Source organism: Pipistrellus hanaki (assembly GCF_964339955.1).
Source record: "Pipistrellus hanaki genome assembly, chromosome: 10".
Taxonomy (NCBI): domain Eukaryota; kingdom Metazoa; phylum Chordata; class Mammalia; order Chiroptera; family Vespertilionidae; genus Pipistrellus; species Pipistrellus hanaki.
In genome coordinates this window covers 69,577,614-69,590,592 of record NC_140512.1, presented here as the reverse complement: position 1 = coordinate 69,590,592, position 12,979 = coordinate 69,577,614, and the positions used below count along the sequence as shown (strand labels likewise).

Genomic DNA, 12,979 nt, shown 5'->3' with positions numbered 1-12,979 from the left:
CTGTTCACCTATTTGAGCAATACCTGGAAGTTGGGCAACTCTCCCAGGTTAAATTTGGGAATAATTTCATTCTTAAGGGTAAATTCAGCAACAGATCCCGAGCTTCTCTCACATTCCTCCTCCTTGTTTTCTCAACTTCCTGTCCCGGGCTGTCTCCGGAATCAGACAGGGCAGGGGAGTTAGGGAGAAAATGGCTAAGTGATGCCCAGCAGCTGCCCTTCGTGCTCAAGACGCCTGCAGTGAGTTCCTTCCCATTCAACCCTTCATCATATTGTGCTTCTAAAACCTGAAATTCTGCACCTAGCGGGTTTCCTCTATTTCTGTCCTGCGTCTGCTGCCCCGTTCTCTGGCTGCTCTGAGCCTACATCACCTCAGTTGGAAAGCACCTTCCAGCAACCTGAATGCAGGCACAGTAAGGGGCTGGTCTGGTTAGGGGAGGGAGGGAAGAGAAAAAGTCCTGAGTTGCTAGGCATCATGAAGCTTTAAAAAAAAATAATCTACCCTGACCGGTTTGTTCAGTGGTTAGAGTGTTGGCCCGCGCACCAAAAGGTGGAGGCTTCGATTTCCAATTAAGGGCACATACCTGGGTTTCGGGTTTGATCCCCCGCCCCATCCGGGGGCTCGTAAGGGAGGCAACCAATCAGTGTGTCTCTCTCACATCAATGTTTTTCTCTTGCCCCGCCCCCCATCTCTCTCCCTTCCACTCTCTCTAAAAAAAAAAAAAAAAAAAAAAAATTTTAATTGAAAATATATTCTTGGGTGAGGACAAAATAAAAACAAACAAAATAAAAATGTAAAAATCTTGTAATAGATTGTGTAAAACAAAACAAACTGTATGCACTGTTTAGGACTCTACAGGAAAACAGGACTAACCTAAACTGAATTTCCAAGCTGCACTCTTTTCGGGACAGTTATCAAACAGGATAGAACGCTGAGGCCACAGCCACCGTTTTTGAAACCAAGGCAATAAAAAGGGTTGGCGGAGGCCTCTGGGAAACGAACAGGAACTTCAGAAGCTCGGGAGCGGCGTTCACAGCCTCACGGGCGGCGGCTGTGGCCCCGTCCATTCGCCTTCCTGGCTTTTCTTTGCTTCCAGACTCCGCTGCTTTATGTAGAGGCTCCTTTTGGTGCTTCTGTTCCTAATTGTTACTCTGGTCTGTTTCCTCTTTGCTTCCTAATTCACTGAAATACCACATCCAACCCATTTTTATTTCTGCGATACTTCTTAGACTTTTTCACTTGACTGCTACAATCATTGTAAAGACATTAAAACAGTCCTGCTGCTCTGGGCTCGCTCAGATCCACCCCTCTGCACTCTGCACACATATGAGGATCTTCTGTGTGGCCATATGGTTGGAGAAAGTTACATCCACTTCTTCTATCCCGCTGTATGAAACCCAACTCCCTTCCTTTAGCTCCACTGGTTTCTATCTTTAACGTCACAAGGACACTCACCTCTGCCCCGGCGGGGTCCCCCAAGTGGTTAGAGCATCGTCAGGACTCATAGGGATGGGGGTTCCAGCCCTGGTCAGGGCACATACAAGAATCAATCAATGAACATAAATGTGGAACAACAAATCTATTTCTCTAAAAATCAATCAATCAATAAAAATGTAAAAACAAACGGAGATATCTGTAATACTACCAATAATAAAAATATATTTAAAAATAAAACAAACAACAACCCCTGAGCTCTGGGATAAAAGCCATGCAAACGTCTTTGCCTTCAGGGCACTTCCTCTGCCCAGCCACCATCCGATGGCGACTGCACTTCCTTCCTCGCTTCCTTCCAGACCTGCCTCAATGCGCTCCTGAGGACAGTCCCTCCCAGAGTGCCCTAGCACTGATGTGCACTGTGAATTTGCTATAGTTGCTCATTTAAACGGTGTAATTTTTTGCATTGTTACATATGCAGATATGTCCACAAGTAGAATATGACCTGCATATAGTTAGAATATCATCTCCTGTATCTAATATTAATACCCAGATATCACTTAGGATGTTTTTGGTGCAAAGTAAGACAAAACTGTAGCTCAAACTGGCTCAAAGGTAATGACATTTATTGTCTCCTGTTACATGTCCAGAGGTAGTACAGGCCCAGGCAAGGTGAGGGATAGGCCTGTCAGTGATGTCACCAAGGACCCAGTTCTGTCTGTCTCTCTGCTCTGGCTCCCTCTGGAAGCTGGTCCTCAGCAGCAGGACTACGTGCTGACGGGGCAGGAACAGAGGGTGGGAAGGGGACATGCACACACTCCTGTGAGCATTGGCTCTCTCCAATCAGAAGTCCTCCCCTCGAACCCTGGATAGCGGGGAGTGATGGTCCCCATCCTGACTCAAGGGCTCATGTAAGGAAAGGGTGTGCACTGTGGCAAAATCAGGGCGTTATTCTAGAAAAGAAGGTGAGAAGAGGAAACGGTGCCACATGGGCCACCAACAGCATCCCCTACACTGAATGCAGTGGCACACACGAGGGCCCATGATGATGAGGGTGCAGCTCCGCCTAAATGCCTACAGGAACAAAAAGGAGGTCACGTAGCCTGGGGCCTTGGAGAGAGAGAGGGATGCCAGGGGACTTTTGGGGTAAAAAAAAATGTTTTTGTATCTTGATTGTAGCAATGGTTTTATGTAACTCATTAAGTGGTATGCCTGAAATAAATACAGTTTGTTGCAGGTAAATTATATATATCACAATAAAAAAAGAGACAAAAAGTATTTCTTAAAAGATTACATTTGTGCTTGGCTGGCATGGCTCAATGGTTGGGCATCAATCTATGAACCAGGAGTTCACGGTTCAATTCCCTGTCAGGGCACATGCCTGGGTTGCTGACTCTATTCCCAGTGGGAGACATGCAGCCGATCAATGATTCTCTCTCATCACTAATGTTTCTATCTCTCTCTCTCTCTCTCCTTCTCCCTTCCTCTCTGAAATATATATATAATTTACATTCCAAGGCACATCAGTCCTACATCTGCCTGTAGTTGGCTTTGTGTCCCAGGCTCACCCTGATCCATCCTGGTTAGTTTCAGACCCTGACTAATAAGCTCCACAAAATCAGAACTGGAGGAGTATCAGAATGACCGTATGTGTAGGGAGGGTTCTTACTTTATATCTTGGATATGCATTTCTAATCACCTGGATATTTTATGGACCCACCTGCCATGGCTCCTGGCAGGTAGCAGTTACTAAATACTTCCTGAATGACTCTCTTCAAAACCTTAACATTGTCTACTTTGGGGAAGTTAGAAGATAACTTAACACAAAGGATCCAGACAAACAAGACTTTTTTGGTTCTGTCAGTTTTCTTAACAATACTTCGTATCAAACAGATTTTCAGCTGACTTGTAGAACTACATACATTGGCTGTCACACTCTGAAAAGCTACTGTGGGATAAATGCTGTTTAAAGGAAATCATTAAAAAATGTCAGGAAGGAGCTAACTTTACTAAAAGCATCTGAAATGGTTATTTGGAAAAGTATCAAAGTGAACAAAACTTTCCCCCCAAATATACTGATTAAAATGTATCAGAAGAATGAATAATTGCGATGTCCAATATTTTTGAATTTTTATCAAATTTCTATACAACTTTAAAAAAATCAGTAATCACAACCTCGCTGATTTGACTCAGTGGATAAAGTGTCATCCTGTAGACTGAAAGGTCCCGGGTTTGATTCCTAGTCAAGGGCACATACCTTAGATGCAGGTTTGATCCCTGGCCTTGGTATTTGTTTCTGACACATCAATGTTTCTCTCTCCTCCTCCCTTTCACTTTCTCTAAAAGTCAACAGAAAAATATCCTCAAGGTGAGGACTCACAAAACAAAACCAAAAAGTCAATAGTCATGTCTATTGACAAAAACAGAAATGGTAGGGTGAGATTAAGAGCCAGCAAAGCTCTCAGCTAATGCCCAAACCAGAGTGTCAGTGACCTCAGGCCTTGCAGAGCATGTTACAACAAAAACTTTTGCTGCGTTATTTCTTAGCATAGTCACTTTTTTTTTTAAATGTCAGGTCCAAGGCTCAAGGAAAATTGGTGCAATGTCTAAATAGGAATGAGGTGAAGGAGGAGCATGAGTAAATGGCATGAAATCATCCCTGAACCATTCACTATTAAATCAACTATTACCCACCACATTTCCAGTGATTCACACTAATATCGAACAATTCATTTCACGCGAGTATTTTTGGAATGTCTATTTCGTGTCATGGGTTGTTTTTTTTTCTTGTTGTTGTTTTTTAAATAAATCTTTATTGTTCATATTACAAATGTTCCTCATTCTCAGCGCGCTCCATTGCTCCCCTCCACCAGGTTCCCACCCCACCCTCTGCCCTTTCCCCACCCCCCATTGTCCTCATCCATAGGTACACAGTTTATGTTCAGTCTCTTCCCACACCCCCCTCTCCCCTTTTCCCCGAGAATCATCAGTTCACTCCCCTTCCATACCTCTGATTTTATTATATTCACCAGTTAATATTGTTCATCAGATTTTTTTTTAATTCCCTTGATTTTTAGATTCACTTGTTGATAGTTACGTATTTGTTGTTCATTGTTTTTATCTTTATTTACTTTCTCTTCCGAAAGAACCCCTTCAGCAATTCATATAATTCTGGTTTGGGGGTGATGAACTCCTTTAGCTTTTTTTTTTTTTTTTTTTTTTTTAGTGAAGCTCTTTATCTGGCCTTCGATTCTGAGTGATAGCTTTGCTGGGTAGATTATTTTTGGCTGTAGGTTCTTGCTATTCATCACCTTGAATATTTCTTGCCATTCCGTCTGGCCTGCATGGTTTATATTGAGAAATCAGCTGACAATCGTATGGGTGCTCTTTATAGGTAACTACCTGCTTTTCTCTTGCTGCTTTTAATATTCTCTTTGTCTTTTGCTCTTGGAATTTTAATTATGATGTGTCTTGGTGTGGCCTTCTTTGGATTCCTTTTGTTTGGAGTTCTGTGCCCTTCCTGGACTTGTAAGTCTAATTCTTTCACCAGGTGGGGGAAGTTTTCTGTCACTATTTCTTTCAGTATGTTTTCGATATCTTGCTCTCTCTCATCTTCTGGGACCCCCATAATTCTGATGTTGGTTCACTTGAAGTTGTCCCAGAGGTTTCTTACATTATCTTCAACTTTCTGGATTCTCTAGTCTTCTTGCTTCTGTGGAGGAGTGTCTTCTGGCTCTTTATGTTCCAAATCTTTGACTTGATTCTTGCAATCTTTCATTCTGTTTTTAGGACTCTGTATAATATTTTTTATTTCAGACAATGTATTCTTTATTTCTTGTTGATCCCTTATTATTTCTTGTTGATCCCTTATTATTTCTAGTTGATCCCTTTTCATATTCTCATAGGTCTTATCGACCTTTTCTAGGAAATTCTTGAAAAACCTTATAAGTGTGGTTTTGAACTCTATATTCAGTCGCTTCTTTTCCTCCAATTCTTTTGTTTGTGATCTGTTTCCTTGTCTCGGCATTTTCACAGCTTCCCTGAGTTGGTAGGGTGGCTTTGTGTGCTAAGGTGTCCTATATGGTTCAGTGAGTCAGCCTCCCAGTTACCTGAGGTGGACAGTCTTGGTGTAGCCCTTTGTGGGCTGTGTGTGCAGTCTTGTTGTTAAGCCTTGCTTGTTGTTGGTATCACTGGGAAGTGTTGATCTCCAAGCCAATTGGCTATGAAGATCAAAAGTGTCTCTGCTAGGAGGGTTTCTGTATTCCACTTGAATGGGGCGGAGTCTCAGGGTGGCACAGACAAGCTTTGTTGAATCCCGCACAATTGGTTGCAGGCGCATGCACCTCTTTGGTATAGGTACAGACAAGCTTTAGATTCCTGTCTGTCACTCCCTATGAGAGTCCCATTCACTACGAATGAGGAAGCTAGCCACTGGAAGGGCTTCTGTGCTCCGCTTGGATGGGGCAGAGTCTCAGGTGGTGCAGACAAGCTTTATTCAGCCCCTCCCTACAAGGGTCTGGTTTCTGAGTCCCACAGTAATGGCCGCTGGCTTCACACACCTCCGAGAGATCTCTGCCCACTGCCTGACAGTCTGGCCTCTCCCTGTCTGGGGCCATCTATCAGTGCAATAGGGTGGTTCTGTTTTCCTCCCAAACAAGAAAGCCAGCCATGCATTAGCTGTCTGCCCTCTCGCTCGCAGGGAGTAAGCCAGTAGTGAACTCAGCCCGCCCTCTCCGTGCTCTGCAAGCAAGAAGTCGAAGTTGGGCAGCCGCCTTTTCGCACGCACAGTTCTCTGTACCTTCACAGTTCCTGAGGTTCTCTCTCCTTCTCAGATGGTAGAGCCTCCTCTCAGCCAGCCGTCCGGCTCTTCAGGGTGATGTTTCCCCTGTTTTTCAGTTCTAAATTCAAATTTGTTGGGGTAGGCTGCATTTGGGTGTCTACCCTATGCCGCCATCTTGGTTTCTCCTGCCGTGTCATGGTTTGATTCCCAGTGGAAGTACATGCCCAGGTTGTGGACTCGATCTCCAGTGTGGGGCGTGCAGAAGGCAGCTGATCAATGATTCTCATCATTGGTGTTTCTATCTCTCTTTCCCTCACCCTTCCTCTCTGAAATATATATATATATTTAATTGTGTAGGTTAGAAAAGCAATTAACCAGGTAAACTATAAGAAGAAGCCGAGAATCAGGAAGACTGAGCCTTTTTCGTAAGACTCATTCTCAAGGAACCAGCCAGAATAAGAACCAGCCAGAATGTTCAAAACCCTGAGCACAGCGGCAGGGACATGCCTACAGCTCATTGTGGGGTTGCAGGGAGGAAAGAAAGTAAAGGAACGGACCGCTCGGCCCCCACTGAGCTGAGGAGCTGGCCAGCATTCCTAAAGGTTCCTGAGAGTCATTGAGCGGCTCCTCACCCGGAGAAAAGGAGTGTTTCTGAAAGGTCACGTTGGCTCCAGGGCAGAGAAGAGCGAGACAGGAGGAACCAGGGCTGATCCAGCCAGCAAGCATGCGGCAGTGGAAATGCAGCCCCGTGGGGCAGCAGCAAGGAATTCTGAGGTGGTGAAGCGAGCGCACACAGGGACGGATTCAGGAAGAGTTTGTCTGTAGAAAGCTCAGTGGTCATGGCCAGCAGATGGCTTTCTTTCACAGGAGCTGTCAACTTCAGGTGGAGGCTTGGGAGTGGTCAGCCCAGAGATGGGGGTGAAAGCTGCCCCTGTCACAGAGGGCATCTCTGCACAGCAGAGATAGTGGGGGGACCTCAGAGCCGTGGTCCCATTCCCTGAGTTACCAGGAGCTACTTATCTAGTATTTAAAGTTGGTTGATTTCTCACAGTAGCTATTTAAGATATTATCTATACATATATATAAAAGGCTAAGTATGTCCATCTGACCATCCAACCAACTGACCGGCCGCTACATATAACTCACATTGACAATTTAAAAATAATGCCGAAACCAGTTTGGCTCAATAGAGCGTCGGCTTGGGGACTGAAAGGTCCCGGGTTCAATTCCGGTCAAGGGCATGTACCTTGGTTGCGGGAACATCCCCAGGAGGGGGTGTGCAAGAGGCAGCTGATCGATGACTCTCTCTCATCAATGTTTCTAACTATCTCTCTCCCTTCCTCTCTGTACAAAATCAATAAAATATATTTTTTTAAAATAATAATAAAAAATAAAAATAAATGTTGACTCACACGTACATGATACATATAAAGCTCTCACTGGCACCAATCACACATGTGTTTTAACTTTATAATACTATATTATATATACTATTTTGACATGTCATTTTTTGCAGTAACATAATTACCACACAAATCTTTCTTCTAATTAATTTTCTTTCAATGTGCACAAATCCATGCACCGGGCCACTAGCATATATACTGTATATTAAGGCAAAATAAACTCATATGTAACCTCAGTGCATAAAGAAAAGCTTTTGTGGCAGTCATTTTGTTATTAAGTTTTTCAGACTGAAGTTTTCCCTCCCAAGTGTCCTTCAAAATACTGCATTTCCTGCACCTGGGCACAACGGTGTGCAACAGACCTCAGTAATATAACATTTCCCACCAACCAGAAGGCCACACTTTGCAATGGCTCCACATTTCTCAGGCATCTGCTCACTAAAGTTCAACTAGGAACGGAGTTCCCAAGACAGAAGAGAGGGAGTCACAAATGCAGAACGTGGCCCAGGCCTCAGGCCCCTCCTGAAAGAGTGAAAATTAAGGCAGGCAGGTCTGTCCAGACTTCAAGAAAACAGCACCATGGACGGGCAACTGAGGACCACCAATTTTAAATTATTTGCGCTAAGAAACCCATCACTGCCTGGCCTGTCAGCATATGTGCACACCTCAGACGCCTGCAGGCCCAACCCCGCAGCTGACCTGAGTGTTGTGCAGAAGTTTATCTGCCCTTTCCAGTGCTCCTTTCCGAGAAGACATGAGCTTTCTCAGAGAAAACAGCCCATGGAGAGCAGCTCACCTCGCCAGCATGAGCCAGGTTTTCACCGCAGCTGCCGCCTGTACACCTGTTACCAAGAGAAGTCAGACCGAAGAGTCACACAGATTTCTTTCCATTTCTATTCACAACTAATGTCTGCAGTAATGGGAAGGAACTTTTTTAAAAAAAAAATTGATTTCAGAGATGAAGGGAGTTAGAAACATCAACGATGAGAAAGAATCATTGATTGGATGCCTCCTGCACACCCCACACTGGGAATGGAGCCCACAACCCGGGCATGTGCCCAGAACCCTTCAGTCCACAGGCCAGCACTCTATCCACTGGGCCAAACCGACCAGGGCAGAATGGGACTCTTTAGTTTGAGGACCACTTTTGCAGAGTTAGCAGCTTTCCAAAATACACACACCCACAGCTGCCCATTTCTGACCCCAAAACCAACGCATCCCAGCTACAGGTGAAGCTGATGGCGCTCTGAATAGATGAAGAGGGATTTCTTTTTTAAATTATACTAAGAAATTAAAAAGTAGATTTCTCAAAATTTAAGTGATTGACACTACCACTGTGCACCACCATACTTTTTAAAAAATTAAACAACAAAAAAGTTTAAAAAGTTAAAAATGTTTAAATGAAAAAAACATAGAGTAGGAATATAAACAAAGAGAATACTTTTGTACAGCTGTATATGTTTGTGTTCTAAGCTAAGTGTTATTACAAGGTCAAAACATCTTAACATTTTTTATTAAGTAAAAACAGTAAACTGAGGTTAATTTATTATTGAATAAAGAAAAAATATTATTTTATAATGTAGTTTAGCCTAAGTGAACAGTGTTTATAAATTCTATAGTAGTGGCAGTAATGTAATGTCCTAGGCCAGTAATCCGCAAACTCATTAGCCAACAGAGCGGCAAACTATGGCTCTCGAGTTTGCTGACCACTGTCCTAGGCCTTCACAGTCACTCGCCACTCACTCCCTGAAGCCCAGAACAGCTTCCAGAAATGCACAAATGGAAGTTCCATTCATGGTAAGTGCCCTAAACAGGTGTACCATTTTTTGTCTTTTATACCTTATTTTTACTGTACCTTTTCTGTGTAGATACACAAGTACATACGGCACTCAGTACAGTAACCTATCGTACAGGCTTACAGCCCAAGAGCAACAGGCCGTGCCATGCTGCCTGGGTGGCTAGGCGGCGAGGCCATCAGGTTGTGTAAGGGCATATGCTGATGTTCGCACGACGGCAAAGTCGCCTCACAACACGTTCCTCCGATGGTTAAGTGGAGCATGATTGGGGTTTGGCTCATCGTTCACCCATTGAATAATATGTTATTTCCAGTTTGTGCGATTACAAATGAAGCTGCTGTGAACATTCATACACAAGGTTTTCGAGTAAACAGTTTTCATTTATCTGAGATAAATGCCCCGGTGCATTGCTGTCTGTGGCAGTTACAAGTGTAGGTCTATAAGAAACTGCCAGTGTTTTCCAGAGGGGGGCTCGACGTTGCACCCCACAGCGATGCACGAGTGGGGGTTTTTCCGCATCCTCACTGGCACTTGCTGTTGTCGTTTTGGCCATTCTCGTAGGTGCATAGTGACCACTTAGTGTGAGTTTAGTTGGCATTTCCCTGCTGGCTAACGTTGAGCATCTTTACAGGCGCTTATCTGCCATCAGGGCAATGTTTCCTCATATGTTTTGCCCACGTTCTAACTGGATTTTCTTTTTCTATGTTGAGTTTTGAGAGTTCTTCTTTACAGACTCCAGATACTAGGAATTTACTACCTATGTGGTTTGTACGTTTTTGGGGGGGGGATTTTTGGGTTGCACTCTGTAACTTACCTTTTCATCCTCTTAGCAGTGTCTGTCATAGAGCAAACATTGTAATGTTAAGGAGCTCCAATTTATTAATTTCTCCTTTTGTGGATCATGCTTTCTTATTTATTGTTGTTGTTAATCCTCACCCAAGGATACTTTTCTATTGATTTTGGGAGACAGTGAAAGGGAGAGCAAGATACACACAGAGAGACACATGCCTTCCACACATGCCCCAACCGAGCCCGCAACCAAGGTACATGTCCTTGACCGGAATCAAACCTGGGACCCTTCAGTCCGCAGGCTGACACTCTACACACTGAGCCAAACCAGTCCAGGCTGTGGCTCATGCTTTTGAGAAAAAGTCTTCCTCTTTCCTCACGAAAGGTCCTAAAGATGTTATTCAATTTTCTTCTATTCGTTTCCTGGTTTACATTCTATTTTATGTCTGTGATCCAACATGAGCTCATCTGTATGGTATGTGAGGCTTACAATGAGGTTTCTTTTTTTTTCCTTCTTTTTTTTTTTTATCAATCTTTATTGTTCATATTATTACAAAGGTTCCTCATTTCTTCCCCCCTCCACCAGGTTCCCACCCCACCCTCCACCCCCTTCCCCTCCCCCATTGTCCTCATCCATAGGTGCACAGTTTATGTTCAGTCTCTTCCTCCCTCCCTTTCCCCAATAGTAAATCCCTTTTCAGATAGTAAATCAGTTACTTAGCATTTTCTCCTATCAATAATACCTCCACATGCTCACAGATACACTTCACACAAAAGACATTTTCAAATAGGTCAACCAACCTCATCCCGGCCCCGCACAAGGCACTCACAGATCAACACCCCAGCGCTATACTAACTCAACATATCCAGATCTAAGCCTTCCTCATTTGATTCAGCAGACCCTCAAGTTCCCGCAAAAGTTTCCAGCCATGTCTGAGAGGCAGCCTTGGGGCAGGGGCAGGCGAGGAGTGAGCTGTTCCGGGCCTGGCTGCTCCGGGCCTGGCCTCTGTTGCTCTGGTCCGTTCCACAACCAGCTGCTCCGGGTCTGGCCACTGCCGCTCCCGACCTGGTTGCTCCGGGCTTGGCTGCTGCTGCTCCGGGCCCGGCCACTCCGGGCCTGGCCGCTCCCAGCCTGTCAGCCGCTGCTCCGGGCCTGGCCACACCCGACCTGGCTGCTCCGGGCCTGGCTGCTCCCAGCCTGGCAGCCGCTGCTCCGGGCCTGGCTGCACCCGACCCGGCAGCACCAGGCCTGGCCGCTCCCAGCCTGGCAGCTGCTGCTCCGGGCCTGGCCGCACCTGACCCGGCTGCTCTGGGCCCGGCTGCCCCGGGCCCAGCCGCTCCGAGCCTGGCCGCTCCCGGCCTGGATGCTCCGGGCTTGGCTACTGCTGTTCAATGAGGTTTCTTTTTGCCTCTCCCTTTCCATGGCCAGTTGCTCGAGCACCACTGCTTTTGCACCTTTATCAAACACCAGTTTGACACATTTAAGTGGGTTGGAGTCTCTGTTTCTATTGATTATATGCCTGTCCCTCTGCCACCAACACTATAGTCCTTTTTTAAATAATATTTTTCTATTATAGTTGACATTCAATTTTATTCTGTATTGGTTTCAAATGTACAGCATATTGGTTAATCATATGCTTTACAAACTATTCCCCCTGATGTTTCCAGTACCCACCTGGCACCATACACAGTTATTACAATATTATGGGTATCTTTTACATCCCCATGACTATTTTGTAACTGCCAATCTGTACTTCTTAATCCTTCACCTTTTTTCATTCAGTCCCTCAACCCTCATCCCTTCAGTCTGTTCTTCTATATCTATGAGTCTGTTTGTTCATTTATTTTCTTTAGATTCTGCATATAAGTGAAATCATATGCAATACACGGTCATAATTACTGTAGCTCTGGAGTAAGTGTTCATATTGAGTAGAATGATTCTTCCCACTTCATTCTTCTTTTTCAAGATTGCTTTAGCTATTTTGGAGCCTCTGCCTCTCCTTATGTTTTAATATATTTTTATTTATTTCAGAGAGGGAGAGGGAGAGAGAGAGAGAAACATCAATGATGAGAGAGAATGATCCGCTGCCTCCTGCGTGCTCCCCATCCAGGGGTCAACCCTGCAACAGCCCCCAACCTGGGCTTGTGCCCTGACCGGGAATTGAACCATGACTTCCTGGTTCATAGGTCAGTGCTCAACCACTTAGCCACCCTGGCTGGGCTTCCTGATCAATTTTAAACTAAGCTTGTCTTCAAACACCTTACCGAAGTTTTGATAGGAATTGCATTAAACCTCGAGATCAGTTTGCAGAACTGACATCTTTACTACTAGTATGTTGGGCCTTCCAGTCCACAGATATGGGTTGCCTCTTCACCTATTTATGTCTTCTGCTATTTCATCCACATTTTATAACTGTCAGCATAAGATCTTGTACATTTTAAGTGTATACCTAAGTATATAATTTCCTTTGCAATGATAGCAAATAGTATTATTTTTAATATCAGTTTCTACATGTTCATTGCTAGTGTATGAAAATGAGATAGATTTTTGCCTGTTAATCTTGTATCCTATGACCTGGCTGAACTCACTGGTGCTAGTTTTGGATTTTCTATGCAGACCACCATGTCTTCTGCAAATAGGGATGGTCTTGTGTCTTTCTTTGCAATTTGTAAGCCTTTCAGTAAGTTTTCTTGCCTTGCTGCAGCGGCAGACTTGCAGTGCTGTGTGGAATAAGGACTGTGAAAGCTGACATCCTTGCTCTGTTCCTGTCTTGAGG

The 12,979-nt window shown here is 44.5% G+C and overlaps 1 protein-coding gene across 4 annotated transcripts in view; it reads left to right on the top strand.

Annotated features, from left to right (window-relative positions):
• PRKAG2 (protein kinase AMP-activated non-catalytic subunit gamma 2) overlaps positions 1-12,979 on the top strand; it is a 196,515-nt gene that overhangs the window by 126,437 nt on the left and 57,099 nt on the right. The gene's annotated exons all lie outside the window — the stretch shown is intronic.